The 14,538-nt window shown below is 45.0% G+C and overlaps 1 non-coding gene across 1 annotated transcript; it reads right to left on the bottom strand.

Annotated features, from left to right (window-relative positions):
* Positions 1-6,580: 6,580 nt before the first annotated feature.
* On the bottom strand, positions 6,581-6,653 carry TRNAK-CUU (transfer RNA lysine (anticodon CUU)). The gene has a single exon. It is a non-coding gene; the product is annotated as a tRNA-Lys (tRNA).
* Positions 6,654-14,538: the final 7,885 nt, after the last annotated feature.

The following is a 14,538-nucleotide window of genomic DNA, read 5'->3' on the forward strand; positions in this document are numbered from 1 at the left end:
GAGGGTGTACTGTACCCTCGAACCCTGTATTTGACTGGCATTATGGTCACTGCTGGTAGTGAGGGTGTACTGTACCCTGGGACCCTGAACATGACTGGCACTATGGTCACTGCCAGTAGTGAGGGTGTACTGTACCCTGGGACCGTTCATATGACTGGCACTATGGTCACTGCTGGTAGTAAGGGTGTACTGTACCCTGGGACCCTTCATGTGACTGGCACTATGGTTACTGCTGGTAGTGAGGGTATACTGTACCCTGGGCCCCTTCATGTGACTGGCACTTTGGTTACTGCTGGAAGTTAGGGTGAACTGTACCCTGGGATCCTTCATATGACTGGCACTATGGTCACTGCTGGTAGTGAGGGTATATTGTACCCTGGGCCCCCTTCATGTGACTGGCACTATGGTTACTGCTGGTAGTTAGGGTGACCTGTACCCTGGGATCCTTCATATGACTGGCACTATGGTCACTGCTGGTAGTGAGGGTGTACTGTACCCTGGGACGCTGCATATGACTGCCACTATGGTCACTGCTGGTAGTGAGGGTGAACTGTACCCTGGGACCCTGCATATGACTGCCACTATGGTCTCTGCTGGTAGTGAGGGTGTACTGTACCCTGGGACCCTGCATATGACTGGCACTATGGTCACTGCTGGTAGTGAGGGTGTACTGTACCCTGGGATACTTCATATGACTGGCACTATGGTCACTGCTGGTAGTGAGGGTGAACTGTACCCTGGGATACTTCATATGACTGGCACTATGGTCACTGCTGGTAGTGAGGGTGTACTGTACCCTGGGACCATGCATATGACTGGCACTATGGTCACTGCTGGTAGTGAGGGTGTACTATACCCTGGGATCCTTCATATGACTGGCACTATGGTCACTGCTGGTAGTGAGGGTGTACTATACCCTGGGATCCTTCATATGACTGGCACTATGGTCACTGCTGGTAGTGAGGGTGTACTGTACCCTGGGACCATGCATATGACTGGCACTATGGTCACTGCTGGTAGTGAGGGTGAACTGTACCCTGGGATCCTTCATATGACTGGCACTATGGTCACTGCTGGTAGTGAGAGTGAACTGTACCCTGGGATACTTCATATGACTGGCACTATGGTTACTGCTGGTAGTGAGGGTGTACTGTACCCTGGGATCCTTCATATGACTGGCACTATGGTTACTGCTGGAAGTGAGGGTGTAATGTACCCTGGGATCCTGCATATGACTGGCACTATGGTCACTGCTGGTAGTGAGGGTGTACTATACCCTGGGATCCTTCATATGACTGGCACTATGGTTACTGCAGGAAGTGAGGGTGTAATGTACCCTGGGACCCTGCATATGACTGGCACTATGGTCACTGCTGGTAGTGAGGGTGTACTATACCCTGGGACCCTGCATATGACTAACACTATGGTCACTGCTGGTAGTGAGGGTGTACTATACCCTGGGACCCTGCATATGACTGGCACTATGGTCACTGCTGGTAGTGAGGGTGTACTGTACCCTGGAACCCTGTATATGACTGGCACTATGGTCACTGCTGGTAGTGAGGATGTACTCTACCCTGGGACCCTGTATATGACTGACATTATGGTCACTGCTGGTAGTGAGGGTGTACTGTACCCTGGGATACTTCATATGACTGGCACTATGGTCACTGCTGGTAGTAAGGGTGAACTGTACCCTGGGATACTTCATATGACTGGCACTATGGTCACTGCTGGTAGTAAGGGTGAACTGTACCCTGGGATCCTTCATATCACTGGCACTATGGTCACCGCTGGTAGTGAGGGTGAACTGTACCCTGGGACCCTGCATATGACTGGCACTATGGTCACTGCTGGTAGTGAGGGTGTACTGTACCCTGGGACCCTGAATATGATTGGCACTATAGTCACTGCTGGTAGTGAGGGTGTACTCTATCCTGGGACCCTGCCTGTGACTGGCACTATGGTCACTGCTGGTAGTGAGGGTGAACTGTACCCTGGGATCCTTCATATGACTGGCACTATGGTCACTGCTGGTAGTGAGGGTGTACTGTACCCTGGGATCCTTCATATGACTGGCACTATGGTCACTGCTGGTAGTGAGGGTGTACTGTACCCTGGGACCCTGCATATGACTGGCACTATGGCCACTGCTGGTAGTGAGGGTGTACTGTACCCTGGGACCCTGCATATGACTGGCACTATGGTCACTGCTGGTAGTGAGGGTGAACTGTACCCTGGGACCCTGCATATGACTGGCACTATGGTCACTGCTGGTAGTGAGGGTGTACTGTACCCTGGAACCCTGTATATGACTGGCACTATGGTCACTGCTGGTAGTGAGGGTGTACTGTACCCTGGGACCGTTCATATGACTGGCACTATGGACACTGCTGGTAGTGAGGGTGTACTGTACCCTGGGACCCTTCATATGACTGGCACTATGGTCACTGCTGGTAGTGAGGGTGAACTGTACCCTGGGATCCTTCATATGACTGGCACTATGGTCACTGCTGGTAGTGAGGGTGTACTGTACCCTGGGACCGTGCATATGACTGGCACTATGGTCACTGCTGGTAGTGAGGTTGTACTGTTCCCTGGGATCCTTCATATGACTGGCACTATGGTCACTGCTGGTAGTGAGGGTGAACTGTACCCTGGGACCCTGCATGTAACTGGCACTATGCTCACTGCTGGTAGTGAGGGTGTACTGTACCCTGGGACCGAGCATATGACTGGCACTATGGTCACTGCTGGTAGTGATGGGTTCTGTGCCCTGGGATATGACTGGCACTATGGTCACTGCTGGAGTGTACCCTGCATATGACTGGCACTATTGTCACTGCTGGTAGTGAGGGTGTACTGTATCCTGGGATCCTTCATGTGACTGGCACTATTTTCACTGCTATTAGTGAGGGTGTACTGTACCCTGGGATACTTCATATGACTGGCACTATTGTCACTGCTGGTAGTGAGGGTTTTCTGTACCCTTGGATCCTTCATATGACTGGCACTATTGTCACTGCTGGTAGTGAGGGTTTTCTGTACCCTGGGATCCTTCATATGACTGGCACTATGGTCACTGCTGGTAGTGAGGGTGTACTGTACCCTGGGATCCTTCATATGACTGGCACTATGGTCACTGCTGGTAGTGAGGGTGTACTGTACCCTGGGATCCTTCATATGACTGGCACTATGGTCACTGCTGGTAGTGAGGGTGTACTGTACCCTGGGATCCTTCATATGACTGGCACTATGGTCACTGCTGGTAGTGAGGGTGTACTGTTCCCTGGGATCCTTCATATGACTGGCGCTATGGTCACTACTGGTAGTGAGGGTGAACTGTACCCTGGGACCCTGCATATGACTGGCACTATGCTCACTGCTGGTAGTGAGGGTGAACTGTACCCTGGGATACTTTCAATGACTGGCACTCTGGTCACTGCTGGTAGTGAGGGTGTACTGTACCTTGGAACCCTGTATATGACTGGCACTATGGTCACTGCTGGTAGTGAGTGTGTACTGTACCCTGGGATACTTCATGTGACTGGCACTATGGTCACTGCTGGTAGTGAGGGTGTACTGTACCCTGGGATCCTTCATATGACTGGCACTATTGTCACTGCTGGTAGTGAGGGTGAACTGTACCCTGGGATACTTCATATGACTGGCAGTATTTTCACTGCTGGTAGTGAGGGTGAACTGTAGCCTGGGATACTTCATATGACTGGCACTATTGTCACTGCTGGTAGTGAGGGTGTACTGTACCCTGGGATCCTTCATGTGACTGGCACTATGGTCACTGCTGGTAGTGAGGGTGTACTGTACCCTGGGATACTTCATATGACTGGCACTATGGTCACTACTGGTAGTGAGGGTGTACTGTACCCTGGGATACTTAATATGACTGGCACTATGGTCGCTTCTGGACTCGTATGGATTGAGGTAACTTACTGCCAACGGAAAGTGAAGAAAAGAGAAACTGTGCAAGCAAGAATTTGTCCAGAGAAAGTTTTTCCTCTGAGGAGAGATGTGCCATGTTCTCCACACAGCTAAACCTTGTCTCAGGAACTGCCTTTACCTCTTACTTGTTCCTATTATATGACCTATTACTTGTTCCTATTACTTGTTCCTGTTACTTATTCCTATTACTTGTTCCTATTACTTTTCCTATTACCTGACCTATTACTTGTTCCTGTTACTTGTTCCTATTATCTGACCTATTACTTGTTCCTGTTACTTGTTCCTATTATCTGACCTATTACTTGTTCCTGTTACTTGTTCCTATTATCTGACCTATTACTTGTTCCTGTTAGTTATTCCTATTACTTGTTCGTATTACTTTTCCTATTACCTGACCTATTACTTGTTCCTGTTACTTGTTCCTATTATCTGACCTATTACTTGTTCCTGTTACTTGTTCCTATTACTTGACCTATTACCTGACCTATTACTTGTTCCTGTTACTTGACGTATTATTTGTTCTTATTACATGTTCCTCATGATTGTATTACTTGCTCCTATTATTTATTCCTATTATTTTCTCCCTATTATTTTTACCATTGTTTCTATTACTTGTTCTATTTACTTATTATTGCTTGTTTATATTATCTTTTTCTATTGGGCTTTGCATAACAATTTTCTTTCTGACAAACTTGGTCTCAATAAGATTTGTCCATGAATTAAAATCAAATTGTATTTTTAATTAAAATATATATAAATGGTTATTAAAAGAGTAATGGAAATGCTACTATACTCACCTACAGTTTTATCAAGAGAGTTGATGGGCAAACTCTAGCAATTTGGATCAAGTGAATATGTTCCGTAAGTAACAGGAAATTGACCCTATTAGCGTAATTATCGATTTGAAGAACGAATATTTTTTTAAGTCATTTATAAATATTTTCGAGCACCGTCAGGGCTCAAGGGGCTTCAAGTATAACAAAGACAAAATATTTGTTTAGTGGAAAACATCAGGTAAGTAAACCCTGGTACAAAGTTGTGCTTGTAAACTTTTTAAGCAGTGTGTTGATGGGGCTACACTCTGGGGCGAGGGAAAGAGGATAGCAAGCGGAGGAGGATAATAAGAAGAACCAAGGAGAGGAAGAACCAAGGAGAGAAAGAGGAGGGGAAAAAGAGAAATTGAGATAACAGAATTTCATTGTTGTTATCTCCTTAGAAATAGTTGTTGTGATGTTTACACACAATTACCAACACACACAAGCAAACACACACACACACACTCACACACACACACACACACACACACACACACACACACACACACACACACACACACACACACACAGGTTAAATTAACAAACAATGAAAGCTCTGATCATATAAAGCTCACCTCTAATAAATATTAACATAGCAAGTTAAATCATCATGCATCATTTGTAAACCTAATTAAATTATTAATGTCAATACAAATCCCTAAGAGTTCCCCGAGATCCCTACAGGCATCTTGGAAATTATAGGCGGTAACCCTATTCTGTGGGCAAACTGTTAAAATGTGTTCCATAGTCATACTTGCTGTGGGACATGTCACACTCCTTAGATCAAGATAAACGCGGTGGTATTAAGGCACCTCCCATGAGTTGCACTCATAACCGACGCCAGGTCCGTCATAGATCACCTGACCTGTCGCAATCACAAATCACAAGACCAGTCACAGATCACAAGACCTGTCACAGATCACAAGACCTGTCACAGATCACAAGCCCTGTCACAGATCACAAGACTTGTCACAGATCACAAGACCCGTCAAATATCGAGAAACAGAAGCGCCACAAGGTACAGATCCCAGGTTAAGTCTTTCCCAGACCAGCTACAACTTAGGCACTGCGCTGGGTCAGGTAATTCCCACATCCCGTCAGGTTATTCCCACAAACCATACAACTCACACGCCCTTATACGCCATACTCAGATCCTTACCAACTTACCCATGTGAATTCACTGCTACACCTCTACAACTCACATACACTCCGTCTGCCATTCCAAAGGCACTGAATGATCCATGACGGTTTAACGCTTTCAAGTGAAAGTAATGTGAATTTTGCGTGTCCAACGCTCATGAAGCTAATTCACTTATATTTCACAGGCATATACTTTCCTTGATGCAAAATTCACTTCATCACTGCAGACGGTTTGAAGACAAGCGAAGTATGGGCAAGAAAATAAATCTAAGACCATTTCCTATTGTTCTTTATTTTGAAAACATATACAGAACCGATTAAAAGAATATGAAAGTGATGCTTCTTTACCCACCATCCCTCACACCTTCATACACCAGCCTGGGTTTCTTTATCAATAATGGCGGTATAGTGATTTTCATATTTACTGAGATTCTTTGAAGAGACGAGTTTTGTTGCTGGCGAGGGGATCTTGGACCAAGCAGTGGAATTATACTCTCATTCCATGGATCGAATATAATTGTATTTTATTCTCCATGTGCTATATGTACCCTACGAAGTCTATCACTTCAGCCAAATGTTGCAATAAGAAAATTAATGATGTATGGAGCTGAAATTAAGTACACCACCAAAATATACAAAAACTAAATAAAAAGAAAAAATTGCGCCCAACGTGGGGCTCGAACCCACGACCCCGAGATTAAGAGTCTCGTGCTCTACCGACTGAGCTAGCCGGGCTTTATGTGTATATTATTTAATATGTCTACCAAATTGTACATCACGGATCACTACGTTGGTCAAAACCGTAACTGAAACAAATCTAGTTATAAGACAAAACTCACGAGAGTTATAAGCGACACAGTGTTTCCATATGGCTACCAGTGCCGGATTTCGGTGGGGGGGGGCGGGGCCAGTTTGGTAGGGGGTCCGTTGCATTAAAAAATGTTTAACTCAATTGGTTAGAAGACTTTTAAGTTTCTCCTTGGAAAACTTTCGCCACTCTCAATATACGTGCCATCCTCTTAAGACGAAGAAATGAAACAAATTGGATTTATAGTGTATTTTAGCACCCTTTCGATTTATTTGCAAGTGTAACTCAAAAATAATGTACAGACATATGAGGAGTTATCTACAGTCAGATAAAATATTATAAGCCAGGTACATTCTGTGATTTTCTGATGGAAAAATCTCTAATGACTCCATCAAAATCCAATGAGCGCAGGATGTCAGATTCCTGGCTCATGACCGTCAGGTTCACAAGCTGCCCTTGCTTTATGCTCGTTCATAGCCGGTTCTCGCTACCACGATCAAGCAGTCATTCATACTGCAGCGCCCTGTGCACCCAGGATGATGATGTGGTGTGAGTCATCCTTGTGTCTTGCAGCTGACGACAGCAGGCAGAACAACATTTAAAAATTTTGAAGTGTTTGACAGGGCAGGCACATTTTATGAGCATTCAAAGATAAAACAAGCGCTGATAGGATTTTTAACCGAGTTACACACGATAACCCAGGAAAGTCAGTGCATCATCTTATTTCCATTGTTCCCCAGGGAGCGACCCACACCAGTCACCTAATACCCAGATACCTACTTACTACTAGGTGAACAGAGGCAGCAGTTGTAAGGGAACATGTCCAATGTTTCTACCCGTGAGTGGGATTAAACCCAGGAAACTCAGTATGTGAGGTAAGTGCGTTGCCAGCAGTGTCACAGACAGTATTCTGTTTGGAATCCCTATTAACATACATAATTTACAAAATATACTTGCCGTCTTATATTCAACCCTTAGAAGTAAAAAATAAAAATAAAAATGCTAAATTAAGAATATGGCAACAATTCAAGACACCCCTTTTTTTCTTACAGCAGTTTCATTCATTATTACTCCTTAGGTCTAGTCCGTAATTGATTTATATTAAGATTGACATGACCAAGACACACAGTCGAATAATTTATCACTGCATACTATAGTGTGATAGTTTCATTTGCTTGACATCCCCATTCGCCACTTTCAGCGTTTCCACTGTTTTGTAATTCAACTTACATGAATCCAGTGGAGCCCAAATTAGCAAAAAAATAGAAGAGGGTAATACTATTGGAGCTTTGAGACTTATAACCAGTGAGGATACCATCGCTCCCAAGGACGTCAGCACGGCGCAAGCTCTGAAGGACAAACATCCACCCAGGGCTCCCAGTACCAACATTGACCTCCCTGACATTGCAGCAGGCGAAGAACATCTAACCTTACAGGATGCTGATGTGTATAAAGCTGCTATGTCATTTCCACAGGGTTCAGCAGGAGGTTTCACCGGTTTAAGGCCTCAACACTTAAAACAAATACTCAATCCAGCACTTGGTGAGGTTTCAGAGAGGCTGCTGTCTGAACTCACCAAATTTTCCAACCTGTGCCTGGCTGGCGGTGTCCCAGAGGCCATTAGACCCTTTTTCTTTGGTGCCTCATTGTGTGCCCTCCGGAAAAAGGATGGCGGAATCAGGCCCATTGCAGTGGGTAACACCCTTCGGCGCCTAGTCGCCAAGGCTGCAGTAAGAAGAGTGAGTCAAGAGGCTGCTGCAATGCTGAAACCAACTCAGCTCGGTTTCGGCGTTCAACAGGGCTGTGAAGCAGCTGCCCACGCAGCACGAGTATATATCAAAAACATGTCCTATGAAAAAGCCTTGGTCAAATTGGACTTTGCCAATGCTTTCAACTCAGTCAGAAGGGATGCTGCTCTCCAAGCAGTTTATAGAAACTTCCCTTCCCTTTATCCCTTCATAGAATCGTGTTATAGTGTGACTTCCAAACTATTGTTTGGGGACCATGAAATTGACTCGTGTGAGGGCGTGCAACAGGGGGACCCTCTCGCCCCCTTTCTATTTTGTTTGGTCATCAAGGAAGTCACGGAGGCACTCTCCAGCGAGCTCAATATCTGGTTCCTGGACGACGGTACCCTAGCTGGCACAACAGAATCTCTCCTGGAGGACATCAGTAAAATTAAAGACATGGGAGAAAGCCTGGGCCTTTCTTTAAACCCCACTAAATGTGAAATAGTTTCTACCAATCAACAGTTGATCCAGAATATTAGTACCGTTTTACCAGGAGCACGAGCCATTGATCCAGCCAATAGCACTCTCCTCGGTGCTCCTCTTGGGTCCAATGCCATCGATCTGATCCTAGGAAAAAAAGTCTCAGACCTCCGGACGATGGAAAGCAGGATGAAAGACATTGACACACACGATGCCTTCTACCTACTCACCAGGTGCCTGTCAACCCCAAAACTTACCTATTTTCTGAGATGCTCCCCAGCCTTCAGCAGTCCAAAACTCAAGGAATATGACTCTCTCCTGAAGGCCATGCTAGAGAGTGTATTGAATCTTTCCCTTGACGATGGACAGTGGTTGCAAGCCTCACTTCCGGTCAGGCTTGGAGGGCTAGGAGTACGCAGATCCTCCCAGATTGCTCTACCAGCTTTCCTATCCTCTTCCATTGCATCAAACGAGTTGATAAGACAAATTCTTCCTGACACCCTCAGTGACTCAGCAGGAATAGAAGACCCTAGCTATGTCAGTGCCATCACCGAATGGGAGACTCTTGCTGCTCCAGCACCAAACCCTAGTGCAGCACTGGCTCACAAACAGTCAAGCTGGGATAGCCCAATTGCTGAAAAGGTGCTTGCCAACATGCTCAGGGCTGCAACATCAGATAGGGAGATTGCCCGTCTCCAGGCTGTGAGTGCACATCACTCCGGGGACTTCCTCCAAACAGTTCCCATATCGGCAATGGGAACGCGACTCGACCCTAAGACCCTCCGTATTGCAGTGGCTCTGCGCCTTGCTGCCCCAATTCACACAGAATATATGTGTATTTGCGGCGAAGTGCAAGCAGACCAATACGGTCTACATGGTCTTAACTGTTCCAAAACCAAGGGCTGGCATGCAAGACACAATGAGGTCAACGACATCATTAAGAGAACCCTTGCTACAGCTGGATGCCCTGCCGAGAGGGAGCCACGATCACTTGCAGCAAACAATACCCACAACCCAGCAAACCGCCCCGACGGGATCACCATCTATCCTTGGAAGAATGGCAAGGTCTTAGCATGGGACTATACCTGTGTGTCCACACTGGCTGAAACCTATATCCATCACAGTGTGGGGCGACAGGGAGGAGCTGCTGACCACAGGGAGGAGTACAAGATCAGCAAGTACAGGGACATTAGCCAACAGTATCAATTTGTCCCAGTGGGATCAGAGACCTTGGGATCATGGGGAAAAAATGCCACACGTTTCCTTAAAGAATTGGGTTCCAGACTCATCGACACCACCAGGGACCCAAGGGCAGCCACTTTCATGTTCCAGCGCCTCAGCGTCGCCATCCAGAGGGGAAATGCTTGCTGCATACTTGGCTCACGTCCAGCCTCGGAGGAGCTGGAGGAAATTCATCATCTTTGATACATTGTGCCATTGTATTCATGTTTATGTTTTTTTCTGTAAATGTATTTTGTTTATTAATAAATGTTCACATAGAATATAAATATAGGGGGTGGTAGGAGAAGAAAATATTCAAACAGCTCCGTGGAGAACCTTGAGTTTTCCCTGAGGTACGCTTATTGTCTTCTCTGAGGATGAGGGTCCCCATTCCAGCTATAGAGGTGGTACTTCCCTATATATATATATATATATGTATATGTATATATATATATATATATATATATATATATATATATATATATATATATATATATATATATATATATATATATATGTCGTGCCGAATAGGCAGAACTTGCGATCTTGGCTTAAATAGCAACGCTCATCTTGCCATATAGGACAAGCGAAAATTTGTGTATGCAATAATTTCGCCAAAATCATTCTTAACCTAACGAAAAAATATATATTTCACTGTGTTTGTTTAATATTAAATTACTGTAAACAAATCTAAAATATATTTAGTTGGGTTAGGCTAAAATAAATTGCTCTTGTTATAATAAGGTTAGGTAAGTTTTCTAAAATTCTTTTGGTGCAAAATTAAAAATTTTTACATTAACATTAATGAAAAAAATATATCTTTAAACGTATAAGAGAAAATTTTAGAAAGGACTCAATTTTAAATCAGTTCTTGCTAATTGACCAGTTTTACATATTCGGCACGACAAATATATATATATATATCCATAACAACACTACGACTAGCCAAAGAGTCGAACCCATGCTGCTCTGGCCCGCCTCATGCTGAGCGAAACACACATGACGCTCTAGTCCACAGGACCACACAATCCTCAAGAATGACGCACCCAGCCAAGGTAGGTGTTGCAGAACACGTAGCTTGGCTTGGTGCGCCAAACTGCTGTTCCATACTCCAATATGGGTCTTTAGTTCACTGTATACAGCGTCCTGAACGATTTTTTACAGATGTTGAAATGTTATTCTTAGGTTTACTAGGCACCCATATGCTGCAGCAGTTATTTGGTTGATGTGTCTCTCAGGAAATGTGCTCTATATTATAAACACCCTAAGATCCTTGTCCTTGAGTGAGGTTTTCTAATTTGTACTCTGCCTGCAATCTTCTTTGCCCTTCCCCAGTCTTCATGACTTTGCACTTGGTGGGGTTGAGCTCCAGAAGTCAGTTTCTGGACAAGACCTGCAGCCTGTCCCGATCCCATTGTAGTCCTTCCATGCCCTACTCAAATTGAATTCTCCTCATTAACTTCACTTCGTCTGCAAATAGGGATACTTTTGAGTCTATTCCTTCCGTCATGTCATTCGCATATACCAGAAACAGCACCGGTTCTAGGACTGACCCCTAGGACTGACACTTCGTCACATACTATGACTCGCTGATGTCTTCTCGTCAGGTATTTTGTGATCCATTGCAGTGCCTTCCCTGTTATACCTTCCTGGTCGTCCAACTTTGTAACTAATCTCTTTTGGGGAACTGTGTCAAAAGCTTTCTTAACGTCCATGAAAACGCAGTCTACCCTCTCTCTCTCTCTCTCTCTCTCTCTCTCTCTCTCTCTCTCTCTCTCTCTCTCTCTTGTCTTACTGCTGTCACCTTGTCATAGAACTCCAGCAGGTTTGTGACACAGAATTTCCTGTCCCCGAGTCCGTGCTCGTTGTTGTTATGCTCATATCTTTACAGGTGCTCCACAACTCTTCTCCTGATAATCTTCTCCATGATTTTTCATACAATACATATCGGTGACACTGGTCTGTATTTCAGTGCTGCGTGTCTTTTTTAAAAATTGGGAATACATTTGCTGTCTTCCTTACGTCAGGTAGTCGCCTTGTTTTGATATATGTATTGAAGATTGTTATTATTGGTACACGGAGCGCCACTTCTTTCCCTCTCAGAAACCATGGTGAGATGTTATCCGGCCCCAACGCCTTTGAGGTATCTCTTTCATATAGCAGCCTCTTCACTTCCTCCTCGGTTTTATGTATTGTGTCCAGCACTTGATGGTGTACCCCACCTCTCCGTCTTTCTGGAGTCCTTTCAGTTTCCTCTGAATAATTCTTTGAGTCTCAAGTTGAGCTCCTCACATACTTCTCGGTCGTTTCTTGTGATATTCCCTCCCTCCTTCTTCACCCTGAATACCTGGTCCTTAACTGTTGTCTTCCTCATGTGGCTGAAGAACAGCTTCGGGCAGGACTTAGCTTTCGCAGCTATGTCATTTTCGTATTGTCTTTGGGCCTCCCTCCTTACCTGAGCATATTCATTTCTAGCTCTTTTAATTCTCTCCTTATTCTCCTGAGTCCTTTGCCTTCTACACTTCTTCCATTCCCTACCACACCTGGTTTTGGCCTCTCTAAACCTTTGGGTGAACAAAGGGCTCGTCCTGGCTTCATCGTTACTTCTGTTGCATTTAGATACGACCATTTCTGCCCACCAAACCTCATGCAGGAAATTCCTTATGCCTGCGTAATACTCATTCTTGAAGTTTGGCTTCATTCGTCCTGCCCTACCTGCTTCACTCTCCACTTGTAACTTTACTATGTAATCGAAGCTGAGAACCACGTGATCACTAGCCCCAAAGGGTCTTGCATATGTGATGTTCTCAATATCTGCTCTACTCAAGGTGAATACTAGGTCCAGTCTTGCTGGTTCGTCCTCTCCTCTCTCTCTCGGGCAATATCCTTCACGTGTTGGTGCATGAGGCTTTCCAGTGCCACCTCCATTATCTTGGCCCTGGACATGAATACGTGCAACAACATTCCCTGAACAGAAATGAAAAAAAATACCTCCCAAAATAGTTTTTTCATGGCAGAAAGCAAGTAAGCATTATTGTTGTTTGTATTACAGAGGGACGAGAAAAAGAGAGTCTACATATACATTTTATATATATATATATATGCAAAACAATCACGGGGGAGTAGAATGATAGCTCTAGGCCTTTCGTGTTGCAATCAACGCATCATCAGGAGCTTGCAAATTTGCAGAAAAGAGAAGGATGTCCACTCCACTTCAGTGGAGTGAGGGAGAGAGAGAGAGAGATAGAGGAGGGTATAGGAAGTGCCCCAGGCACAACAGTGCCCGCAGCCTGCAGGATGCATAATATATATTTTTTTATTTATTTATTATCACACTGGCCGATTCCCACCAAGGCAGGGTGGCCCGAAAAAGAAATACTTTCACCATCATTCACTCCATCACTGCCTTGCCAGAAGGGTGCTTTACACTACAGTTTTTAAACTGCAACATTAACACACCTCCTTCAGAGTGCAGGCACTGTACTTCCCATCTCCAGGAGTCAAGTCCGACCTGCCGGTTTCCCTGAACCCCTTCATAAATGTTACCTTGCTCACACTCCAACAGCACGTCAAGTATTAAAAACTATTTGTCTCCATTCACTCCTATCAAACACGCTCACACATGCCTGCTGGAAGTCCAAGCCCCTCGCACACAAAACCTCCTTTACCCCCTCCCTCCAACCTTTCCTAGGCCGACCCCTACCCCGCCTTCCTTCCACTACAGACTGATACACTCTTGAAGTCACTCTGTTTCGCTCCATTCTCTCTACATGTCCGAACCACCTCAACAACCCTTCCTCAGCCCTCTGGACAACAGTTTTGGTAATCCCGCACCTCCTCCTAACTTCCAAACTACGAATTCTCTGCATTATATTCACACCACACACTGCCCTCAGACATGACATCTCCACTGCCTCCAGCCTTCTCCTCGCTGCAACATTCATCACCCATGCTTCACACCCATATAGGAGCGTTGGTAAAACTATACTCTCATACATTCCCCTCTTTGCCTCCAAGGACAAAGTTCTTTGTCTCCACAGACTCCTAAGTGCACCACTCACCCTTTTTCCCTCATCAATTCTATGATTCACCTCATCTTTCATAGGTCCATCCGCTGACACGTCCACTCCCAAATATCTGAATACATTCACCTCCTCCATACTCTATCCCTCCAATCTGATATCCAATCTTTCATCACCTAATCTTTTTATCCTCATAACCTTACTCTTTCCTGTATTCACTTTTAATTTTCTTCTTTTACATACCCTACCAAATTCATCCACCAATCTCTGCAACTTCTCTTCAGAATCTCCCAAGAGCACAGTGTCATCAGCAAAGAGCAACTGTGACAACTCCCACTTTATGTGTGATTCTTTATCTT

Source organism: Cherax quadricarinatus, unplaced genomic scaffold (assembly GCF_038502225.1).
Source record: "Cherax quadricarinatus isolate ZL_2023a unplaced genomic scaffold, ASM3850222v1 Contig135, whole genome shotgun sequence".
NCBI lineage: Eukaryota > Metazoa > Arthropoda > Malacostraca > Decapoda > Parastacidae > Cherax > Cherax quadricarinatus.